Source organism: Cricetulus griseus (genome assembly GCF_003668045.3).
Source record: "Cricetulus griseus strain 17A/GY chromosome 1 unlocalized genomic scaffold, alternate assembly CriGri-PICRH-1.0 chr1_0, whole genome shotgun sequence".
Taxonomy (NCBI): Eukaryota; Metazoa; Chordata; class Mammalia; order Rodentia; family Cricetidae; genus Cricetulus; species Cricetulus griseus.
The window spans coordinates 193568935-193586649 of NW_023276806.1; the positions used below are offsets into that span (position 1 = coordinate 193568935).

General features: G+C 44.6%; 1 pseudogene; it reads left to right on the forward strand.

The window, feature by feature from the left end:
- Positions 1 to 201: 201 nt before the first annotated feature.
- Positions 202 to 9845, forward strand: LOC100757827 (annotated as a pseudogene).
- The last annotated feature ends 7870 nt before the right edge of the window (positions 9846 to 17715 follow it).

Here is a 17715-nt window from a genome sequence, read left to right on the forward strand (position 1 = left end):
CAGGGATTGGTTAGTTTTCTCCACAGATCCGGCTCTGGTTTCAGGGCCAAAGTGTGTTTCTTTCACTGGTCTTTTTTAGCCTTTTGGCTCTAGTTTTAGGGCCAGGGTGTATTACTTTCACTGGCCCTGATTCCAGGGACAAAGTGTGTTTCTTTGGCACTAGTTTCAGAGTCCGGGTGCATTTCTTTGGTTCTGGTTGCAGGGCTAAAGTGTGTTTCTTTGACTCTGCACAGAGTGTGTTTCTTTGGCTGGCCCTTTTTCCCTACACAACCTCTTAACAGAAGCCCTCACTGAACTATCAAGAGGAAGTCATCTCACTAGGAGGCCTGGATAGCAGGTACTTACCCATTCCCATCCCCATGGGCCCTAGGGAAGAGCAGAGCAGGAAATTTGTATGAGTGTGTAAGTAGGCCCATGAGCAGCAGAGAATGAGGTGACTCAGTGACCTTCGGTGGACCCTGATTGAGGGGAACAGGGCTGTGGGGGAGTATAGAGTGGCTCTCCACTGTCCTGACTACCACTTGGATCTCGAATAAATTTCTTTTTAAAAAGCATTTGGACTAAATGTGGCAAAATGTTAGCATTGTTTAATTTGTAAAATGGGTGGCCAGTTGCTCATTATGCTCTCTTGTGGAATTCCTAGATGATCATAACAATTTCTAAAAATGTTATCTAAAAATAGTTTTTAAAAATAGTTTTCTATAGATAAGGGGCATGTCCCAGATTAATGGCAATAGTAAATGTCATGTCCAGACTCCCCCATTCACTGCCCCATTCCCAGAAATGCTATTCTTTCTCTCAAGGAATAGTGGCGTTATATGAATTTTAAGGGCTCATACACCAGCAGCACTGAACCTTTGCCATGATGGCATATCAAAGGCAAGATGAAAGAGCAATCAGAGGAAACAGTCAAGAAAGTCACTGGGGAAGGGTTCTGGCCAGGAGAAGGCTTGGAAAGAGGAATGTACCAACTTGCCTTGAGCTCTCCCCAGGAGTACCTTCCTTTGAAACTTCCTTTAGCTACTTACTACCTGGGGGCCTCAACAAGTTCTCAGCTCCATTTTCTCCTATGTAAAATATGAATAATGAAAGTTGGACCCAATGAGTTTATCATTCAAAAAGCTCTTCTGACTGCCTTGAAAATGTTTGTGACTATTGTTATTTTTATTACTTTGTCTTTATATCCTCAGGATTACCAGTGTTCTTGGGGTTAGACAAACATTCGGCCAGATTGAATCAGTAAAAACCATTGTCCTTTGCTGAGTCATGTTACTCTGACAGTCTGCCTCTGGTTGAACATGAGAAAAATGCAGAATTGTCTCAGCATGGCCCATTCAGTGTGATATCTGGTAGGCATGGCAAAAACAGGAGTCCTAAGGAGTGGATTGTACACCAGTGCAGAAGGGCCACTGGGCAAACTCATCGGGTGACTCAGGTTCAGTATTCCACGTGGAAAGGAAAGTCCTCAATATAACTTGCCCTGCAACAACAAGCATGAAGAAGAAATTGTTCCAGAGAAGCAACAGGTATGATCTTCCGTGGCCTAGTCAGCCACCTTTGTACATTCTCAGCCTCTGCTCCCATAAGACCACGTGGAAATGAGATAGGGTGCACAAACCATGACCCTCCCCCTAAAGTATGAGAGGAGTAGGAAGGAAGAGGGGCCTGCAAGTAAGCAGTGACCTGGTCACCAGTAAGTTGTCATGATGAAGGATCGTAAGCAAGCTGGCACACAGCTGAGGGACTCAAACTGTTGTCTCAAATTCTCTCATTGTTGTGAAGTGGGAAATACTATTCAAATTGACAGATAGGTTAAGAATATTAAATAAGATAGGAATATAAGCAAAGAGCTTGAAGTGTCTGCTGTATCTAAACTAGTATGCAGTGAATGTTTGTTGTAATTACTTCTGTCATCCCTACTTTATAGATAGAGTGTCTTGGTGACATTACCCACGCTATGCAGGGCCTCATCTCTAATGAGTAAGTGGTAGAGCTTTGAATACAAGTCATCTAGGTTTATGTTGAGTCCATCAATCCATGACCTCCACCCATGACTCCAACTCCATCTGGCATTCCATTTGCTGTGAAACAAACATCATAAATACATCTCAAGGAGAATCTTGGCTTCTCCTAAATGAAAATTCTGTTCTTGAGCTTCTCAAGCAAAAATGAAACTAAGCAACCAAAACCGTATTTGTAACTCTTTTGGCAAACTCAAATAGCTGTTTTCCATTCATCCTGAATCTGATCTTCCTCATCTCTACCACAGAGACCACAGGGCAGAGGCTTTCCTCCTCCCTGGATTATTATAGTAGCACCCTGTATTTCTCAATGCAGAAGTCAGTGTGACATTTTTTTCATACCATGCTAGCCTCTGCTCAAAATCCTCTACTGGCTTCTCACTTCCTCTTGGTATAAAAGCAAAGTCCTTCTCTTGGTCCATACCACTGAATGGTCTTAGTTTAATGTTGTCTCTGACTTAACTTGTCCTACAATAGCCCACAATCATTCAGTTCCAGCATCGCTCCTACTCTAGTCCTCACTCACTCTGCTCCAGCATCACTGGACTCCTTACTTGAGAGCTGTGAACCTGTTACATCAGAGCACTTGCACATGCTGTCATTGAAAAATATGTAGTTCCTCTAAATACCCCTGTTGCTCATCTTTCACCCTCATCATCCGTCACTTTTTCGACAAAGCCTCCCTTAGACAACCATGACAGGGCTCGCTACTTCCTGTGCCTTTTGCCCTCCTTTATTTTTATCTATGGCATTTGTTACTCTCTGATATCTGTAGTTGGAGTTACCTCACTTTTCCCTCTGTAGAATGTAAGACTGAGAACAGGAAGTTTGTAGTGTGATGTCCTGAATATCTAGACCATTCCTGGCCATAGCACACTGCAGTAAGTTACCGAGTGAATGAGGGAGGGGAATGAGAACTTCTGATTCCCACATAGTAGTGACAAGTCATTCCTTAAAGTCCCTGCTCTGTGTGTAAGACTCAGAAAACGAGCATCAAACAACAATGTCTCTACTCTTAGTGATTGCCCTGGACTCAAATGTTAATTTTTCACAACTGCCATAAATATCATATGAAGACAAAATTATCCTACAACCCCTCATGCCTTCTGTTCCTTCCCACTAACCCTTTACAACCTTAGATAAAGCCCCAGTCAACCTCCTACTTAGCCTGGTGCCACTTACGCCAACAAGCCACAGGCCCTCCAGTTTCTGTTGAAACTGAGAATGGTGGTCATCCCCTCATCGCTTAACTGGAAGTCAAAGACCTAGAAAGGCCAGAGTTCAAAAACACCCTTAGCAAGCAAAGTGTTGGTGGGATCTAAAGTTGTAGGTGTTTCTCCCATTAAATACAGATTGCATCCAAATTATTCTCTAAATTATGAGTGAATTATTTAGAGGTATTAGTGTTATACAAGGAAGGTTTGTAGGTATGAACAGTCTGCAGTGACTGGAGTCCCTGAGGAGCCAGTCAGAGACACAGTTTTTTCAGTCTATTATATTCCCTTCTGCAAAAAGGTGGGCAAATAGACCAGGACAGTCCACAGTTTACTGGGACAGTGTGTGACCTGTGATCTATGTGCTCACTGATAAGCAGGAATCTCCTTAGTGGGGTAAATCACACGTGCTCAGACCTGACAGGCCTTTGGTAGTACCTGCTCCAACCTATCCATGGCCCACAAAGTGATTGCTGCAGCTCTGTTGAGGCCAGCTCCTGAGCCTAAGTGTTGATAAGGTTGTTAGTTGGAAGACATGAAGACATGCTGGCAATGAAGGGGTGGGATTAAAGCTTAAGGACAGGATCTTCCCAACCCCACTCCGATGAGGTATAGCAGATAGTCAGCCTGTGTCTCACCTGAACATTCTCCTGTATGCAGGAGGGTGTTCAGACTTGGGGATAACAGCCACATTCCTTTTTACATAGAACTGAACTAAGACCTGTGCACAAAGAGGGGACAGCAGGTATCCACTCACTATAAAGAACTGTTGTGCCCAAATTCTGAACCCCCAAATCACCAAGAGATCCTATCCAATGCAAAAGCAAAGCGTCTTTAATCAATTAATGAGCTAACTGTATTAACTCAGGTCCTCTGTCTGTTCAACATGGAGAAAGGGACTGTGGGGCAGGGAATTTATTGGGACATGGCAATGGGAATGTCGGGGGTCCGCAACAGTCTCAGGATTGGTGCACTTCTGAGCATGGGCAACCTGTCCTGTGTTGATTGGTCAACTGGTTGCTATGGCCTTTAGGCCCTCCCAGGGCGGTTGCTATGCTCCATATGCCACTGTTACCATAAAGCACATCCAGAGCCTGCCAGCTAACTTCTGATTGGTTCCTTGCCATATGGAAGGTATCTGGAGAAAGGTGGTGAGAAGAGGCTGTACTTCAGGACAGGATACTCATATCAGAGCCATCTAGGACAGAACAGGTTGGCCAGACTAAATGACCTGAAAGGCACCTCCAAGGAAGACACTTTAGTCTTTTGCCTTTGTCTTATCCATGCAGATCACCCTCATATTAATAGTGAGCTTTAAGGAAAGTTAGAATAAACAACTAAAACATCTACTTTGGAAGAATTGAAGATCTGTCTACAACATTCAAGTGGTGTATTTTATAAGTTAACTTTTATGTTAACATGAGTATCCATTAGCTAGCCCAGTGTGCTTTTATAGTGGAATTGGGCAAGAGGAAAAAAAAGACAATCATTGGTAAGTGTTCCCACTTTACCACAGTTCTTGATTTTCCTTTTACTTGTTAATCTTTTTTTTTTTAAATTAAAGGGCTTGTTATACATTCTACTTTGGTTTAGAGCTTACTGTTTCAAGCCCATGCCTGAAACTTAAAATCCTCCTACCCTGGTCTCCTGAACCCTTGGATTATAAGCGTGGAACCCAAGACAAAAACAATTGTAGTTTTCAATAGTAAACATTCTAGTCTCTAAACCAGAGCTATATAGAAGTGTCCTAGACATAGATACATGATGATATTGTCCTGTGTCTCTTCACTCTTGATATAACCCATAGGCTTGAAAAGGGTCTGAAAGAGAAGTCCTTACATTTTCCATATGGCTATCAACAACATGGATTTCCCCATGGCTGAACAAAAGGGTCTACCTTGGGAGGGAAAGTGTTGATTTAAAATGATGATAAACAAAAGTAGGGGCAAAATTGTTGAGAGATAGTGTGACACCTACCTGGACTTTGTTGCCATGCAGAGGCTTAGAATAAGAGAAAAGCTTCAGTTTGATGCCTCAGGGGAGAAAGGACATTGGAGCTAAAAACCTGTCTCCCCGCCTTTCTTGAGACAGGGTCTCACTCTGTACCTCTGGTTGGCCTGGAACTCATTATGTGCAAGCTGACCTTGAACTCACCTGCCTCTGCCTCACAAGAGCTAGTATTGAAGAGGTACACCACCATGCCTGGTCAAAACCTTCTCTTTTAATTCAGAAGTAAGCTGTATCATATTCAAGCTGATAGACTTACTATCTTTGGTTAGAAATCGATCTATGGGCATATAGCCTATTTCCTCATCAAGCCCAGAGAACACTGATAACTAATGATCTGAGTGAATACCGTGTGGCCTGAACTGCACTTTATGAATGCGTAAGAATGACCTTCGGTCTAATATAGAAAAATCACTACTAGCCAGCCCTGCCTGATGCTCACTTCTGTAATACCACCTACTGGTAGGATGATCAAAACCTGTCTTAGCCACTCACTGTTCTATTGCTTTGAAGAGACACCATGACCAAGACATGAAAGAAAACACTTGACTTGCTTACAGTTTTGGAGGTTTAGTCCATAATCATCTTGGCAGAAAGGAGACAAGCCTGGTGCTGGAGCATTAGCTGAGAGCTTTATATACTGATCCACAGGCAGCAGGAAGAGAGAGAGACAGAGACAGAGACAGAGGGAGGAGGATGAGGAGGAGGAGAGGAGAGGAGAGGAGAGGAGAGGAGAGGAGAGGAGAGGAGAGGAGACAGAGACAGAGACAGAGACAGAGACAGAGACAGGGTCTGGCATGAGCTTTTGAAACCTCAAAACCCACCCCATACTGACACACTTCTTCCAGCAAGGCCACATCTCCTAATCCTTCCAACTCTTCTCAAACAGTTCCACTCTTTGATGACTAAACATTCATATATGTGCCTATGGGGGGTGACATTTTCATTCAAACAACCACAAAAGTTGAAAATCATCCTTGCCTAAGTAAGAATTTTTAAGGTCAGTCCCATCTAAGCTAGAAAGTCTGTCTTTAAGAAAAAGAAAATATAATAGGAAGGATGGAAGAAGGGAGGGAGTGAGGGAGGGTGGGAGGGGAAGGAGAGGAGGGGAAAGGAAGAAAACGAATACAGGAAAGAGAAGGGAGCTGCTCTAATGGCTCATTCAGTAGTGCAAGCATGAGAACCTGAAATTCTGGTCTGATCCCAAACATCCATGTAGGTAGTGAAGCCCAGCACCATGTCTGTACTTTCAGTACTTGGGAGGCAGAGACTCTTGGTTCAGTGAGAGACCCTGTCTCAGAAAATAATGCAGAGTAAAGTTTTCTACAGTAGACTTCTGGCCTCCACATTTACCTACACACGTGGGTGGATACACCCAGACAAACACTTAAATGGACCACGCATGCAGCATACTCACAAATCATTTTGAAAAAGGCTGCAGATACTCACTAGCAGAGTGTTGGCTAAGCATGTGCAAAGTCCTGATTTCGACCTCCAGAAATGAAAATAAAGTTATTTGTTATGTATCCATATATATATATATATATATATATATATATATATATATCTGTAATGAACCAATGAGCATGTGGGAAACAATAAAGTTATCAGGATGACATATGATTATGTATAACTTGGTAAGTCTACATGGTGAGAGTAAAATGATTACATACAAAATTTTCACGTGAATTTCAACATTTTCCAAAATAAAAGTTCAGTGAGAAAAGTGGCATTAGTTTTCATTTTTACTATTTTGCTTTCTATCGCTGAGATTAACACCATGACCAAAAGTAAGCTTGGAGAAGGAGAGGGATTGCTTGATTTACAGATCCTAGTCACAGACCTGAGGAAAGCCAAGGCAGGAACCCAGCAGAGAGTGTGGAGGAGTGCTGCTTACTAGCTTGCTCCCAATGGCTTACACTGCCTGCTTCCCTGTATGACCTAGAACCACCCACACAGAGGTGGTGCCACTTTACCGTGGGCTGGCTCCTCCCACATCAATTATTATTCAGGAGAACGCCCTACAAGCCTGCCTAAGCATATCTAGGAGGCACTTTCTCAGTTAAGTTCCCTCTGAGCTGTTCCTGGCTTGTGTCAACTGAAAAAAAAAAAAATCTAACCTGGACAAGAGTAAGAAGAAAATGCGGTTCTAGCATATTAATAAAAATGGTTTTGGCCGGGTGGCGGTGGCCCATACCTTTAATTGCAGTCGCGCTTTGGTTTCATGAACTTCCCTGAAAGCATCACGTAGATACATTTCAAGCCTCTAGATTTTAAAAACATCAACTCAGAGCAGCCTGTGTCTTTTGCAGAGTGAGGGCATGTCTGAGTTGGGCTGAGCCAGCATCGGGGCAAGTGAATGGGACCATGAACTGCAATGAGTGCCGGGCCTCGCCTGAGGTTGAAATGGCTATGAAGAACCATGGCTTTCTTTCCTGCAGTTTGATTGCTTCTATCTCCAGCCTGAAACCCGGCAGCTGCAATAAAGTGTTAAGAGAATTAGCGAAGCATAAACTTACAGCTTGGGAGTGTACTAAAACCATCTAGGGCTGCAGTTGACAAACCCTGGTTGTGACCACCTAGCATTGGAAAGTCTTCTAGACAGGTAGTTGAGTCTGTTGGAAACTAGATGGATGTTGGCAGAGAGTCATATATTTACGCAGTCGCGAATGAAGGACAGCAATTTGCAGTAAAGCCTCAGAGACTGGGAAGAACCTCCTTTCAAAATTACCATAAGCACAAGTCTAGCTCATGGCTTTATTTCTCTCCTTTCTCTGCTGTAGTGAGCTTTCTCCTTGGAATCGTCAGCCCCAGAATAATGGCATAGAGATAGCTTTTTTTAAGATTTATTTATTTATTATGTATACAATGTTCTGTCTGCATGTATGATTGCACACCAGAAGAGGGCACCAGATCTCATTACAGATGGTTGTGAGCACCATGTGATTGCTGGGAATTGAACTCAGGACCTCTAGAAGAGTAGCCAGTAGTGCTCTTAAGCTCTGAGCCATCTCTCCAGGCCCCTGACATGGAGACATCTTATTAATTATGAAAGCTGGGCCTTAGCTTAGGCTTGTTCTCAATTAGTTCTTATAACTCAAATTAACCTGTTTCTATTCGTCTATATTCTGCCACGTGACTTTTTTCAACACTTCCATTCTGCATGTCCAATTCTCTGTGTGTCTTGCTGGTGTCTCTCTAGATTCTAACAGTCTGACATCCTCTCTCTGATTGGAAGTCCCACCTAACTTCTTCTGCCTAGCTATTGGCCATTCAGCTTTTAATTAAACCATCATAGTGATATGTCTTCACACAATGTCAACAAATATCTCTCTGCCATGAAGGAGCTTGCCTTTATGAAGGCATCATTATATGAGAGGTAACGTCCAGTTCCAAAGCCAACTGATTATCATTGCCATGCAGTGGTCATGGAGCTCATGCACAGTTATGCCCCATGTCAGATACATCATGTTGAAGACTCCACATCAATAGGTGATGAAACTACAGGACTAAAAGATTAACTCAGCAATCACAGGCTGATTCATGGAAATTTCAGGGGATTCAGCTTATTATTAAAGATGACCATACCACCACAATTGATTTTCTACAAATGACTTCCACTTTTTCCTTAAATGCTGAATAGTATTTCCGTAGAGCTGTTAAATGCTTCAGAGAGTTGTTCATGAAATACTTGGCCTATGAAAGTAAGTTCTGCCCAACCTTTAGTGACGTCAGGAGGGAGGTGGTCCTCCTGATGTTGAGGTTTCTGCCAGTGGTTATACAAAGGAAATTCAGGCAGTAGGTCCAGATGACAAAATTACGGAATCAGAAGAGGAATCTGGTTTCCTGTCTTCTAATGAATGAAGAGATGCCAGAAAAAGCAAAGGTTTGGAGGCCAGAGACAGAAAATGAATGGAACCCAGCAGATGCATCGGTGGCTACTGTTGCTGCTCATCTGGAAACCTCAAGCCAAAGAGGAAGACGGTTCATCAGGGGAAAGTGCTGATGGACACAGTTTTGAAATGGCTGAATTAAAGCCAGCTTTAGAAGAAATGGAAAGGGCAGGTTCTTGGTCACGGTTCTGTGACTGGGTTCTCTGAGGAGAGAAATAGAACTGAAATGACACCAAGAAAGAGGGCCAGACAGCTGAAGGGGAAGGCTGCTGTCTCTGAAGGGCATGAGGATGAATGCCCACATCTCATTGCCTCATCACCACTGAGCAAGGAGTCCAAGACTTTCAGAGAGGAAGTCTGAAGAGTCTTAATCAACATAGAATCTTGAGTGTTACACTTCCTCCAGAGCTGGTGAAGCAGAGTGTGAAAGGTTAGCTGAAAAACCAGTAGAAACCGATGACCGGAAGCCGACTGGAGAAACGAGAAGCAAATGTGTTTCCCAGTGGTGGAGGGAAAACACACAAAATATTGAATCGAGTTAGGAAGCAGCCAGCTTTGGGGGAGACTAATGTACTCCTAATATGCAGCTTTTAATTAATTTACTTTAATTCTGTTTTCAGCCACCTTTGGTCTTTTTTGGACCAAGGCCGGCATATACAGAAATAAACCTCTTTAGTCTATGAAGTAAAATAAAGGCGTCAGCTCAGTGAGTCTAACTGAAACACTCTGTGACACTCTGTGAATAAGTCATTCCTGTTCTCATCCCCCTTCTTTTCTTCCTCCATCCCTCCCTCCCTCCATCTGTCCCTCTTTTTTCCTTTCTCAGTGCAGGACTAAGAGAGTTCTACTTTGAAGGAAATAATAGTGATATGAATTCATCAAAATGCAGAAAGATTGTCCTACTTTTGTTTGGGTTCAAAACTAAGATTTCTTAATCTCCAACTAGTTCAGTAAGACTGAGAGCGTGCCAGGCAGGTTCTCTGCTGCCGCGTTACAGTCACAGCCCTCCTTATCTTCACACTCCGAGACAGGTCAAGTCAGTAGAGCTGGCCTGGAGCTCACTCTTTAGCTCCTCGGGCCCTGACCTTGTAATCCGTCTGCCTCAGCCTCCTGTGCAGTGAGGATTATAGGCCTACAGCACCAGGCCCAGCACATCACTGCTAATGCTTGGAGTCTAAGCAAAGCTTGGAGCTATACTGGTTTCAAGGCTTCCTTCTTAGACTAGCCATCATGGATAGGTAAGGTCACAAAGGGCCACCAGGTGGCGACAGAGTCTAATGTCGGAGTTGACACTTTCATAGCCCCAAGTATACAGGGGACGTCAGTGCAATTAAAGGATTAAAAAGATGGACACTCTGGGAGTGGTGACGTGTACTACAATACCAAGAGTGAGCAGAAGGGGCCAAGGGATCTCAGGGACCTAAAGGCCCTGATCTGTATCTCGAGTTATAATCCAGCCAGGGCCAAATGGCAAAGTCTGGCTCAAAAGAGGTAAAGGAAAAGAAGTATTTGTGCCTACAGTCTCAGCACCTGGTAAGGGGTGATGGGTAGATAGGTAGAGATAGGCGACCGTCTTGAGCCTGGAAAACCGTATCATGGGTGGCAGTGGATAGCAGGAAGCCAAGAACAAAAGAAAAAACAGAAAGCCATGAGACCAGTGAGCTGAGGTCATGAAGATACTGAACCCTTTTTTCAGGGTAAGTCAGTGAAGCCAGCACATGCAAGCAATTGGGGAAGGAAGGGGAGTGGCAGGCGCTCTCTCTTCATTGTAACCATTCACACACATGGGAAGACCACCTTTATGTGGTCTTCCCACACAGCTCTTGCCCGGTGACTCTGAAGGACTTTTCTGTTTAAGAGCCACTTTTGTGATACCAAGCCTCCATCCATCCCCCTTTGCTCTCAGCTGCATGGCTAATCCCCCATGGTTGACGTATTGCCTTCATCCTTGTTCTGCAGAAAGTTACAGAAGCCTGTGCATTCGAATCAATTCTAAAATCCACAAGAGAATCAAGGTCGTCCAGCTCTTCCTCCTCCTTCTCTTTTTGGCCCCTCACGGCCTCACAAAGGCCGTTCTGCATCATCTCTGCTCCCCCAGACCTCTTTACCAGACTTCAGCAAGCCCTGCAGACAGGTGACCTATGGCCTCCCGCAGGACGGGAGCCATCTGCCCTGCCTCCTCTGAAGCCACTCTACTGCAGACAGAGCAAGCAGGGCTCCAACCTCTGGGTATATTGACAGAGTTGGATAGGGGAGACAAATCCACCCTTCTCTAATGGGAAATAACCAAAAGGTCTCATTCCCTGGATCCATTTACTCCTCTGAAAGATGAGCTAGAAATGCTGGCGACTGGAGTTTTCCCTAAATCCCAGGAAGAGGTGTGGGAAGAGGTTTCTACAGAGTTGTCTTAAGATGGCGCTTTCACACTGTTGACTGCGGAGCTCACAAACACAATATATACTGCAATTTTCTATTGTTAGACCCCCCGAAAAACTCAAGTATCCGGGGTCTCAGGCCAGGTTCGCGGTCACCCCAATCACCAGGCGGATTCGAGAGCTTGCTGCAAACTGCACGAGGCTTTATTGTAATTTAACGAACTAACCCCATGTTAGCTCGGGTCTTTCACCCACCCGCCATGGCAGACGGCTAGAAAAAGACGGCTCCTAAGGTCTCCCCAAAGATCTTATAGGGCAGCGTAAGGGGAGTGTCTAGGGGTACGCACAGGCTTACGCACAGGCTCATGATTGGTGTGCCTCCAGGCTTGGAGGGCTTGCCCTGTGTTGATTGGTCAACTGGTTGTTATGGCTCATAGGCCCTCCCAGGGTGGTTGCTATGCTCTCTACGTCATTGCTGTGCGCTTGTCCGTAAAGCACACCCAGAGCCATAAAGCATAGCGCCACCAGCTAACTTCTGATTGGTTCCTTGTCACGAGACAGGCATCTGACTTTCTGGTTTTTAGGACAAGGTCATAAAGGCACATGTTTAACCATTATGGCTGCCAAAAGGGAAGCCGGTTCCTTCACTATCCCTTTACATTTCAGCTGACAGAATCCTACTCCAAAGACTTGGGATTCATCGAGTCAGACATTTCGTAACTAGTTGCTGAATATGGAGCCAAGATACATAGCCATTTACTTCTGCCAAGTTCAGAAGTAAGATCGCTAGTGACTTCTATAGCAGGTACTGTTAGACCCCCGAAAACTCAAGTATCCAGGGTCCCAGGCCACGTTTGTGGTCACCCCAATCACCAGGCAGATTCGAGAGCTTGCTTCAAACTGCATGAGGCTTTATTGTAATTTAACGAGCTAACCCCATGTTAGCTCAGGTCTTTCACCCACCCATCATGGCGGATGGCCATGGCGGATGGCTAGAAAAGACGGCTCCTAGGGTCTCCCAAGAGATCTTATAGGACAGCGTAAGGGGAGTGTCTAGGGGTACGCACAGGCTCACGATTGGTGTGCCTCCAGGCTTGGAGGGCTTTGCCCTGTGTTGATTGGTCAACTGGTTGTTATGGCCCATAGGCCCTCCCAGGGTGGTTGCTATGCTTTGTGCGTCATTGCTTTGCGCTTGTCTGTAAAGCACACCCAGGGTCGTAAAGCATAGCGCCACCAGCTAACTTCCGATTGGTTCCTTGTCATGAGACAGGCATCTGACTTTCTAGTGACTAACTTCTGATTGTTTCCTTGTCACGAGGCAGGCATCTGACTTTCTAGTGTCTGGGACAAGGTCATAGAAGCACGTGTTTGGCCGTTATGGCTGCCAAAAGGGAAGCTGGTCCCTTCAGTACCACATAGGGAATCATGCAAGTGAATTTGCCAGGTCTTCCTTTAGCACTACAGAGAGAAAAGCCACTCACTGGCTAGCAGGAATATGCCTGTATGCTCCACAGTTACTCTTAATCTTCTGGCATTTAAGTCTGCACATTTTGTTGTTCGCTTGCTTTTAAAGAATACCTTCTTTTGTTTACTATTTATTTGTGTGTGTGTGTGTATGCTCACATGGGTGTGCATGCCACACTGGTGTGTGGTCATAGGACAACCAATGGGAATTATTCTCTCCTCTCCCATGTGGGTCTCAGAAATTGAACTCAGGTCCTCAGACTTGGCAGCAAACACCCTTACCAACTGTGCTACCTCGATGGCCTTGTTGATTTGTTTTTTGAGACAAAGTCTTACTTTATTAATCCTGACTGCCTGATGTTCACTATAGAGTCCAGTTGGCCTCAAAATTGTGGCAGTCCTGCCTCAGCCCTAAAAATATTGGGTCCCTCACCCTGTGCCAACACTTCCGGCTCAGTTTTCAAAATCTTTTCAAAATCCTTTTGTGGCTCTTTAAAGCTACCAGAATTAACTTAAAGAAGCTGTCTTAGCTAGGGTTTTTATTGTTGAGAAAAAACACCATGACCAACAAACAAGTCGGGGAGGAAAGGGTTTATTTGGCTCACACTTCCACAGCACTGTTCATCACCAAAGGAAGTCAGGACAGGAACTCAAGCAGGGCGGGATCCTGGAGGCAGGAGCTGATGCAGAGGCCATGAAGGAGAGCTGCCCACTGGCTTGCTCTTCATGGCTTGCTCAGCCTGCTTTCTTATGGAACCCAGGACCACCTGCCCAGGGATGGTATCACCCACCATGGACTGGCCTCTTCCTCCATGGATCACTAATTGAGAAAATGCCTTACAGCTGGTATCTCATGGAGGCATTTCGTCAGCTGAGACTCTGATGACTTTAGCTTGTGTTAAGTTGACAAACAAAACCAGCCAGTACAGACACTAACGTTTTTGGTGGGTGGGGTTAGGGGCTCAAGACAGGGTTTCTCTGAGTAACAGCTCTGGCTTTGTAAACTAGGCTGGCCTCAAACTTACAGAGATCCTCCTACCTCTGCCTCCCCAAGTGCTGGGATTAAAGGTGTGCTCTACCAAATTGAGAACATGGGAAGAGGGCGGAGGGAGCTACGAGAATGAGAAGGAAAGAAGAGGAAGGATGCAGAGGTCATGAGGGAGCAGAAAGGTTGAGTCAGGTGTAGATTAGAAGAAAGGATATTGGATATGTAGGGTTTTAGTTGGGGGGTGATAGGGGAGGAGGGGAGGTAGAAGGGAACTGGGATTGTCATGTAATTCAATCGTGTTTGTAACTCAAATAAAAAATAAAATTAAAAAAAAAAAGACAGTTGTGTGACTAGAGAGGTGGCCCAGAAGTTAAGAGTACTGGCTGCTCTTGCATAAGACCCAGCACCCACATGGCGGATCACAACTATCTGAAAAAAAAAAAAAAAGGTAGACTCTCTCAGTCAGACTGGTGCTGAAGACCTGGGAGAACTTGGTTACATCTTAACCCCTGACTCCAGGCGGCCTGACCTTGGCTGCAGCTCCTGAACCAGCCCCACCCTCTCTTTTGCAGCCCAAAACCCACAACTTTACTCTTCCTTGTAGTTAGATTCAGCCTCAACTGCCAGCCCAGGCTCCCCCATGCTGAAGCAGGGCAGACCTCCACTAGGGCAAAGCAAACCCATCAACTCCTCAGAGCTGGGAGAGTGTGCAGCAGTGAGTGTTTGGCTCCTTTTCTGGTGAATTCTTAGGGGATGATGTTACCAGTTAGTTGATAATTGTGAGGCCTGTGTTTGCATGCTTGTCCCAGAACTTGGCTTCCAGCTTCCTGGGAGAAAGGAGTGAAGTCACAAGATGCCAGCGCCTGAGAGCTACCACAGAGGTGCTGGCTTCCCAGTACTGTTCAGTCAGAAACAGATGAAGGCAAGCTGAGAGAGATGCTGTGTCTTCATGAAGGAATGGAGGGGAAGGAGCAGGAAGGTTCGTTTTCCTGAGGTCACGTTTCCCTGTCAGAGCTCAGGCAAAAGTGAAGGAAATGGTCACTGAAAGGACCCAGGGCCTTTAGGAACTGCTGCAATTCGTCATTAGAGAAGGAGCCTGTCTCCGGAGCTGCAACATTTCTGAGGCAGGCTAAAGGGGGAACTTACTTTGGAAACTGTAGAAATATTAATATTTAGAGGAGTCATGACTTTCAACTTACAGGTCCCTTCTCCTGTCCCTGTACTTGTGAGTGGACACATGACAGGCCTTGTATTCTGAAGACCACGTGAGTGATGTGTGTGGCATCTTTGTACGTGTGTGTATGTGTGTTTTATTAGAGGGAGACAGAGACAGAAAGATTGAGTGAGTCACCAGGTTGCCAGAGCCGGCCTGGATCTGGCTGCAACTTCCTGCCTCCAGCTCCTCGGTGCCGGGAATGAAGACGGGCAACGCCATGCCATCTCATTATTACTAATAGTATTTTGCAGTTCACACCCAGAAAGGTGATCCTTCGAGAATGGGCTAGTCTTGTGGGTAATTTGATTCTTATGAGCTCTCCTGTGAGCCTGCAGCCCTTGCCTTGGGGGAGAGCAGTGGCCCTTATAGGCAGGAAACTAAAGCCATGCAAACGGAGTCAGAAGGACTTCACAGGATACAGCAAGGATGGCATGTTATCTCAGCCAAGTTCTCAATGATGAAGGTGGCGTTTGGAAGTGGTAGTGCAAAGAGCCACCCACTCCCAAGTTGATCAGCTTTGTCAATCCTAAAGCCACTTCTTCATTTAGTGATTAAGCAGGCAAGAATTGCCGGGCACTGGTGGCACATGCCTCTAGTCCCAGCACTCGGGGACTAGAGTATTTGAGGCAGTTTTCTCCTTTCTTTGTTGTTTATTAATTTGCATGTATCTCCTGAATTTCATTTCATTCACTGGATTGTTGTTGACTAGTGCTAGCATTTGTGTGTATGTTCTGTCTGAGCTGCCTTCTGTGGCCTAGAGGCAGGGCCATCATTTGCTGATCCTAAACTTGAAGCAATCATCCTGCCTTGGCTTCTCATCACTCTAATTTCTTCTGATGGAAAACGGTACACATCTGGTCTATAGGTGAACAAGTATTTATGCCTCTATTGCTAGATTGGTGTATTGGAAACCATGAGTTATTTCTCATTTCTGTCCAATCCTAAAAGGTATATTTTAGTGTTTGTAACTTTTCACAGCTGTAGATTTTTCTTACTATAGGAAATCTGGCTCACAGCTGGCTACATGATTTGCCCACAGCTGGAAAATGCAAATGCAAGCAGCTCTCGAAGTTCAAGAAAAATGTGTTGCTGATGGTTTAAAACCACGATGCTTTTTCCCTTTGCTGTGGCCTCTTTCCCTGTTTGTGGGTTCTGTTTTTGTTTGCTATTCCATATTGTTTTAAGTGAAGAAGCATTAAGATGTTTCATTATTAGTCTGCCTCTATTATTTTGCAAGACCTGTTTAACATATAAATATAAAACCTTTAACTCAAGCACAGAGTCGCACACTGTAAAACTCTTATTGAGGACCACACACCTGAAATGAGAAGTGGTCTCAGCAGAGCAGTGAAAACACAGCACAGAGTCAGCGATCGTGTTTTTATCTCGATTCTGGATACTCACCCAGTCTACTAACAAGCCCTGCTGTTGATTGTTAATGAGTCTAGATTACTGAAATGAAAAGGAATTATGGCTTCATTTCTCTCGCTCTGTCACATTCCACACAAGTGACTGGCTCATGAACAGAAGTGACATAGGTAAGTCATACCTTCCCTAATGATTTCCTATCTAAAACTCAGCCCGTTTGAGACAATTACATCAACCAAAACCTTTGTTTCATCAAATATATTGTCTAAGTATAATCTAATCATATTCACAGGGTCTTCCTACACTCAAGGGAAGGGACCATACAGTGAACATCATTGGAGGGTCATGGGTTCTGACTTCATCTGTCTTGAGACAAATGTTGCCAACCTTTACCAGTCTACACTGTGCATAGAACACTACAGCATCCAGAGAGCCAGAAGGATGAATTAATACAAAAGCAGACAAGCTACTGAAAAAAAAAAAAAAGAAGTGTAAATGTGTTCAGATGGAGCTGGGCAGTGGTGGTACTGCCTTTAGTCCCAGCACTTGGGAGACAAAAACAGGTGGATCTCTGAGTTCAAGGCCAGTCTGGTCTACAGATTGAGTTCCAGGACAGGCTCCAAAGTTACAGAAAAACCATGTCTTGAAAAAAAAAAAAATCATGCTGGGTGTTGGTGACGCACACCTTTAATCCCAGCACTCGGGAGGCAGAGGCAGGCGGATCTCTGTGAGTTCGAGGCCAGCCTGGTCTCCAGAGCGAGTGCCAGGATAGGCTCCAAAGCTACACAGAGAAACCCTGTCTTGAAAAAAACCAAAAAAAAAAAAAAAAAAAAGAAGAAGAAGAAGAAAGAAAAAAAATCAGATGATGTCAGGAGATGGTAATTTGGCCACCTTGGTAACAAATGAATGTAATAGTAAATTATCTTTTAAATATCCACACTATATTCTCAGAAAGACTGAGTAGTTAAAGATATTAATAATGATCCAGACATTGCCTGAATAGGGATCCAAAAGCCCATGTTTGCCCAGACCTCAGAATATGACCTTATTTGAAGAAAGGGCCTTTGCCAACAGAATAAGTTACATTAAGATACATTTCCAGTTGTGATGGCACACACCTTTAATGCCAGCACTCAGAATGCAGAGGCAGGCAGATGTCTGTAAGTTTG